Raw genomic sequence first — 6978 nt, forward strand, 5'->3', positions numbered from 1 at the left:
TCAAATTGACCCTAACAGCAGAATGACTGGTCACTATGACACACACTGACCACCAGGGGGCAGACGCTCAATGCAGGAGCTGCCCCCTGGTGGTCAGTGTGCTCTCACAGGAGGAGCACCACTCAGCCAGAAGCTGGGCTCACAGCTGGCGAGTGCAGCAGCTATAGCGGGAGCCTCTCCCGCCTCTACATCTGTTGGACATCCCCCGAAGGCTTCCAGACTGTGAGAGGGCGCAGGTCGGGCTGAGGACACCCCCCGACCCGAGTGCACCAATTTCGTGCACCCGGCCTCTAGTTTAAATATAAAGTAATTTCAGTAAAGTCATAAGTTAGGCTCAAGTGTACTCATTTTTGATCCTTGGCCACTTGTGTAGTAGTCTTGCCTACTCACTACTTTAAGAAATTTTGATGGACTCTTGATGGGGAAAGTTTATAAACCAATCAACTCAGAATCTCTTGCTCCCTCATATTTTTGATTAAGAGAGACATTTGTGACATTTTTGTGTGATCTTTTCCTAAACAACTAGTTCAGCCTGATGTCTCTAAGATAATATTCGGGACATGGCCCTGGTGGGCTTCAATGCTTACAGTTGGCCTCTTTGCAGGAAGGCAAGGCAGGTAAATTCAGGAATGCTGCCCTTATGAGTCAACATATATGAACAAATAAAAAGAAGATACATCAATAAGAAAACATTAATGAAAAATAAAAGTATAAAGAAAACGACAAGACATTGCTTGGGACACTGGCAAGCTCGCATAGCTCACTGGCCTTGGTGGCAAGACGTGAGTTTTAAGACATACAAGATGTATTGCAGTTTCAAGGAACACAGATTTGTTTTCATGTTATAAAACAGTCAACTTAAATATTTACCACAAAACAATAACAGCTGCCCGCAGCACTTTAAGGGACTCTAATCCCAGCTATGTAGGTTAACATTTGGAATTCTGGGACTCAATGCTTAAAGTGAACAGTAGGACCGCTTCCTTACCTGGAAAGTTTGTACAACATACAGAGTCGAATCTTCTACAATTCAAGTAAAAGAAAAACAAGTACGGAAATGGCGCTGCCCAAGCCATTTGTGTTCTTTGATTCCATGATGCTGTCCCTAGACATAATGAAGCAGTGACGATGCCACAGAGCACTGGGTGGTACCCAAATGCAGGCGATCAGATTGGAGACACATAGTTGGACGTTTTTTTGTGGGCTGAGAATGGAGAGTGAAATGTGGCCAGGACACAGCACAGATTGGAAGAACAGTTTATTTCTAGCGCAGCTGGCAAACGTGCAGCTTTCAGTTTATAAACCTGTTATTTCTTGGAAGGTAGGCATAGCATTCTGCTTGTTTGCATGCTACTTCATAGATGGTTTACATTCTGTGAGGCCCCTTTCAGAACAACCTTAAGAATTGGTCAGGCTGCCATGTGGTAGATGAGAAAATGGAGGCTGGGGAAGACTGAAGGATGCAGTCAGCAAAGGTTTGAAAGTGGAACTCATGTTTCTTTATCATACCCAGCACTCTTTCTGTTCTGTTCTACCTGTTCTGGGTTAGTGGGTAACTGTGACCATGAGGCCTAGCTGACAAAGGGGAGCTGTGCTTGGTTGCCCTTTTATGCCCATGAGATTCCCAATTACTATCTATCCATTATCATGGAATATGCCAAAGGTGAGTATATACCACAGGGAGGAATGACTACTTATTTTTAAATTACAGTTGTGTTTGCATTTTCTATTCTAATTGTTTCCTGTTTCAAAAAAAGTATTTTACTATTATTACTGGTGCTTATTTGCAAAAGGCACCAGGTCCTACGTTCTGGCAAGATAATAAATTGGCTGATATGGGAGATCCCTCCTTCTGGGAAGATAAAAAGCCATGAAACCCAAGGGGAATGCACTTTAGGAGAGAGATCTGGGGTCCATGTCTGGGTTTCTAACACTTTTGAGGGTAGGAAGGCCTTGGTGTTTGGCCAGGAAGATTCTAATATACAAATCCCATAGCTTCAAAGAGTGTCCCTTTATGAAAGGAGCTAGAGACTTCTTCCTGTGGCTTGAGGAATCAGAGGGTAAGTTTGTGTCTGTCTGGACCCTGAACATACACTCAAAACCTCAGGGCCAGGCTAAACATAGGTGCCAGCCCTAAATCTTTATATAGGCACAGTGCAGAAGCCCTGCTAACAAATTAAAATATATATGGATTCAGGACTTAAGCCATGGAAAACGCAAAGATGTTCTCTAAGGACAATGACAGTTTTGCAAGCTAGAGCTCATGAGTTTCCATCAGGGGTGGGGTGGGGGGAATTAATCTTGGCTCTAGATAAAACCACAATAGAAAATTATAAACTACATTGTGTGTGTGTGTGTGTGTGTGTGTGTGTGTGTGTGTGTGTGTGCAGAATACAATACATAAGAGGGTGGTTGGCAGATATATCTCCCAAAACAGAACTATTAATTTAAGAATTAAATGACTCCAAAACAATTCATTTTTCATCTCTATCACAACTCAAAAAGATTAAAGTAATTAAGAGAATTTAAGTGATTAAGAAGGAATAGAAATCCACAGTGAAAGAACAAGAGACTATATTTTTTAAAAAATGCAAAGTTGGAAAATCCACAGCTAGAATTTTTAGAATTGAAAAGTATAGAGTACTTGATATAAAAATAAAAACAATTTAAGGGTCAAATAGCAGACTGACTAGATGCAGCTGAAAAGAGAATCTATCTGCTAGATGACATTTAGAAGGGAATCGGCTAGATATGCACAGAAAGATACAGAGATGAAAAATAGGTGACTTAGCACATAAAAGGTCCAATATACAACCAATAGGAATTACAGAGGAGAGAGAGGGGAACTAATGAGGTCACAGCAATAGTTAGAGGTGGGAATTGTACAAATTGATGACAGATATGCATCATCAGATTGCAGGTGTTCACTGAATTCTGAGCAGAACAAATAGAACTGAATACACATAAAGACACACTATGGTGGAACTGAAGAGAATGGATTGAAAGAATCAACAAAAGGCTTATTCTAGAACATTCACATTTCCACTTTCCTGTTTTACCCTTAAGCATATCATTGATACCCATAGCTTTGATTACCACCTATATATAGTGACCTTCTGGTCTTATAACTCTAGCCTAGATGCATATATACAACTTGATATCTTTATTTGGATATCTAGAGCGTAAACTCAAATCCAGTGCTCAAGGCCAACCTTGTCATCTTTCCTGCTGGCCACTGTCCCCCTCAACCACCACCATCATCATTGCCAGTCTTCCTCATGACCTGCTTTTCCAGTCTTCTCTCAGGACACTGGGTTTTGCCTAAAAGCCCTGAAACAAAATTCCTTTTGTTTCACTGCTTTAATCTTTGACTATGCCAGCTTCTATTCCCTGTCCTTCACTCTAGCTAATTTGGAAGAGGAATGGAGTTCATTTTAAAAACGTGCACCACATGCTCTCCCTTCTCTCTTCTTAAAACAGCCCCTCAGTAGCTTCTCATCCTTAAAGGGCTCCCAAGACCTGCATGGTCTGGTCCTTTCTGCCTCTCTCTGTCTTGTTCTCTTCCGTCCAGCCTCCCTGGTCATTTCTCCCTGTGTCCTATCTTTAGCCCTCTTTGCCCTTATCTGCCTTCACAACAGAACATCTTCTGATTGCATGCAAGCCCTCAGTCACAAGGAAATTTTGCCTGACTCCCAATTTGGCCACACTCCTCTAAAACATGCTTTCATGCAACTGTGACCCTTCATCTATGCCATTTATGACATTAATGTTCAGCTCCCCACTAGACTATAAGCTCCAAGGCAACAGAGGCCAGTTTCTTGTTAACCTTTTTATCTTCAACATTTAACACAGCACCTTGCACATTAATGGAATTAAAAGTATTCCTTTAGCCCTAACTGGTTTGGCTCAGTGGATAGAGCGTCAGCCTGCGGACTCAAGGGTCCCAGGTTCGATTCCGGTCAAGGGCATGTACCTTGGTTGCGGGCACATCCCCAGTAGGAGATGTGCAGGAGGCAGCTGATCGATGTTTCTCTCTCATCGATGTTTCTAACTCTCTATCCCTCTCCCTTCCTCTCTGTAAAAAATCAATAAAATATATTTTAAAAAAAGTATTCCTTTAATGAAGGACTTTCATAGGTTCTTACTTTATAATTATATCCAAAATACGTGAGTGAACCAGTACCTTTTCTTTTTATAAATATATTTTTATTGCTTTTAGAGAGGAAGGGAGAGAGAGAGAAACATCAATGATGAGAGAGAATCATTGATTGGCTGCCTCCTGCACGCCCCACACTGGGGATCGAGTCGACAACCTGGGCATGTGCCCTTGACCGGAATCAAACCTTCAGTCCGCAGGCTGACGCTGAATCAGTACCTTTTCCAACATGAACTCAAGCACCATGCTGACTTGTAAAGACAGCAATGATGCATCTTGCAGACACAGGCCTCCACCAGCTGTTACCATCACAATGTTTATTGTTGAAAGTGAGTCTGGCTCAAGTGGCTTGGCCTCTGTGTGGCTGTGCTCAGCTCACACACGCATTTATGACATTTATCTCTCCCTCTTATGACAGCTTGCTTAGCAGACAGCAGGACGTGTATGTCCTAAAATCACTTTGCATCTGCTGCCAGCGAATAGCCCATGCTGGTCCCCATTTGGGGCTCACTCCTGACCATCTGGCCTCTTCCTGAGTAACCTCATTGCCTGCAGGTTGCTGCAGAGCCTGCCAGCTGGGGGTGTGCACTTTCCAATTATACTCCCTTGGGATTCAGTCATTTGTTTTTATTTTCCTGATGCAAGAATTCCTGACCTGAAGAAACCCCAAATGTGTGATGGTGACATAGTGAGAAAGAAAGTTGGGCTTCAGAAGTTAATGTTGAATCAAGTAGAAATGAAGGTGAGATAACATAATTATTGCTAGTAAAACTAAGGAAGCTTCAAACCAAAATACAATAAAATATCTAGGACTTGAATTATCAAAAGGACAAAGAAATTCATTGCTGGATTAAAAGGAAGCATTAGCCAGGGTGGCTGTACCCACCATCAGAAGGCAATTACATGGATTCCTACGAATGACTGAGTTCTGTTGACTTTGGATTCCTAATTTTGAACTCAGAGCCAAACCCCTATATAAAGCTCCTAAAGGAAATGACAACAAACCATTAAACTGGACCGCAGAATGCCTTAAGGCAGTGGTTCTCAACCTTCCTAATGCCGCGATCCTTTAATAAAGTTCCTCATGTTGTGGTAACCCCCAATTTCATTGTTACAAATTGAACATAATTAAATCATAGTGATTAATCACAAAAACAATATGTAATTATATATGTGTTTTCTGATGGTCTTAGGCGACCCCTGTGAAAGGGCCTTTCGACCCCAAAGGCGTCGCGACCCACAGGTTGAGAACCGCTGCCTTAAGGAGTTTCATGCCATTTAGGAGGCACTTTCAACAGCTCCGGCACTTGGTCTCTGGGCAAGCAATTTGATCTTTTTGTGCACAGTATCAGTTTGAGTCTTGGAACACTAACTCAAAATTTAGGAGCCAGAAGATCAGTACTTTACTTTTATAAACAGTTAAACAACTGCAATTCAAGGATGGCCAGTTTGCCTCTGGGCTGTGTCCTCAAACTGCGACCTTTTACAGGAGGCTGAAAAATTTATCCTGAGACAGCCTACCATTGTGCACACTCCACATTGTGTGTTGCCTATACTTGAACAAAAGGATGCTGGGTAAATACCAGGTCATATTAGTTGACAACCGGAATGTTAAATTAAAGGCGGCATCCCCCTCGTATGAAAGGAGAACATATTCAAGGTTGTATACAGATAATTAAAGAAGTCTATTCTAGCAGACCTGACCTGGCCTTTCAGCCTTTAGAAACTCCAGACGTGGAGATGTTTATTGATGGGAGAGCTTCATGGCTGGGGGGTTAATTTCCAGATATTTGGAAACACCCCAGTTCTCTTCCTGTTGTTGCTTTCTACTTTAATTACTGTGTGGTATGAAATGTGGTTTTTTTTCTCTTCTTTTCTGATTTAAAGATTGTGTTGTGGCTCCGGATATGGTCTATCTTGGTGAGTGCTCCATGTGCACTTTAGAAGAATAAGTATTCTGCTGTTGTTTGTTGGCATGTTCTTTTAATGTCGTATCAGTCAAGTTGATTGATAGGGCAATATATCAAGTAAAGATATCTCTATCTTCATTGATTGTCTGTCTACTTGATCTATATTGACAGAGTGTTGATGTCGCCAACTATATATCTACTTCTCCTTTCATTTCTATTAGTTTTTCCCTCATATTTTGACTCTCTGTAGTTAGGTGCATACACATTTAGGATTATTTCTCTTTGGAAAATTGACCCTTTATTATTATGCAATGAGCCTCTTTATTCATGATAACTATTCTTCTTCCCAGGTAGGCTTTTCTGACATTAATATAGATACTACTACAGCTTTGTGTTGGCATAGTATACCTTTCTTCACATCCTAACTTTTAATTTATTTGAGTATTTATATATAAGTTTCTTTAACTGTTTACAGTATATAATTTATATTTTGATAGCATATAATTGGGTCTCTTTTTTAAACAAGTCTGACAATCTCTGTAAATGTTCTTTTAAATTGAGTATTTAGACCGCTTACATATAAATTATTATTATTAATATAATTGAATTAATATTTATCAACTTTATATATTTGTTGTATTTTTTCCTTCTTTTAGCCTTCTCTGGTTTTAATTGGGCAATTTATATGATTCCATTTTTATCCCCTCTATTAACTTATTATGTATACTTCTTTCTAAAAATATATATTTCAGTGGAGGTCCCAGGATCTACAGTAGCATTTTAACTAGCCTAAGGCTACTTTCAATAACACCTAATGTCTCAGTTGTAGTTCATACCTTATGACAGAATATTCCCAAATCCTGTTGTTCCTCTGATATTATTGTCACTTTTCATTTTTTTACATATGCGATA

The sequence above is a fragment of the Myotis davidii genome, unplaced genomic scaffold (assembly GCF_000327345.1).
Source record: "Myotis davidii unplaced genomic scaffold, ASM32734v1 scaffold733, whole genome shotgun sequence".
Lineage (NCBI taxonomy): Eukaryota > Metazoa > Chordata > Mammalia > Chiroptera > Vespertilionidae > Myotis > Myotis davidii.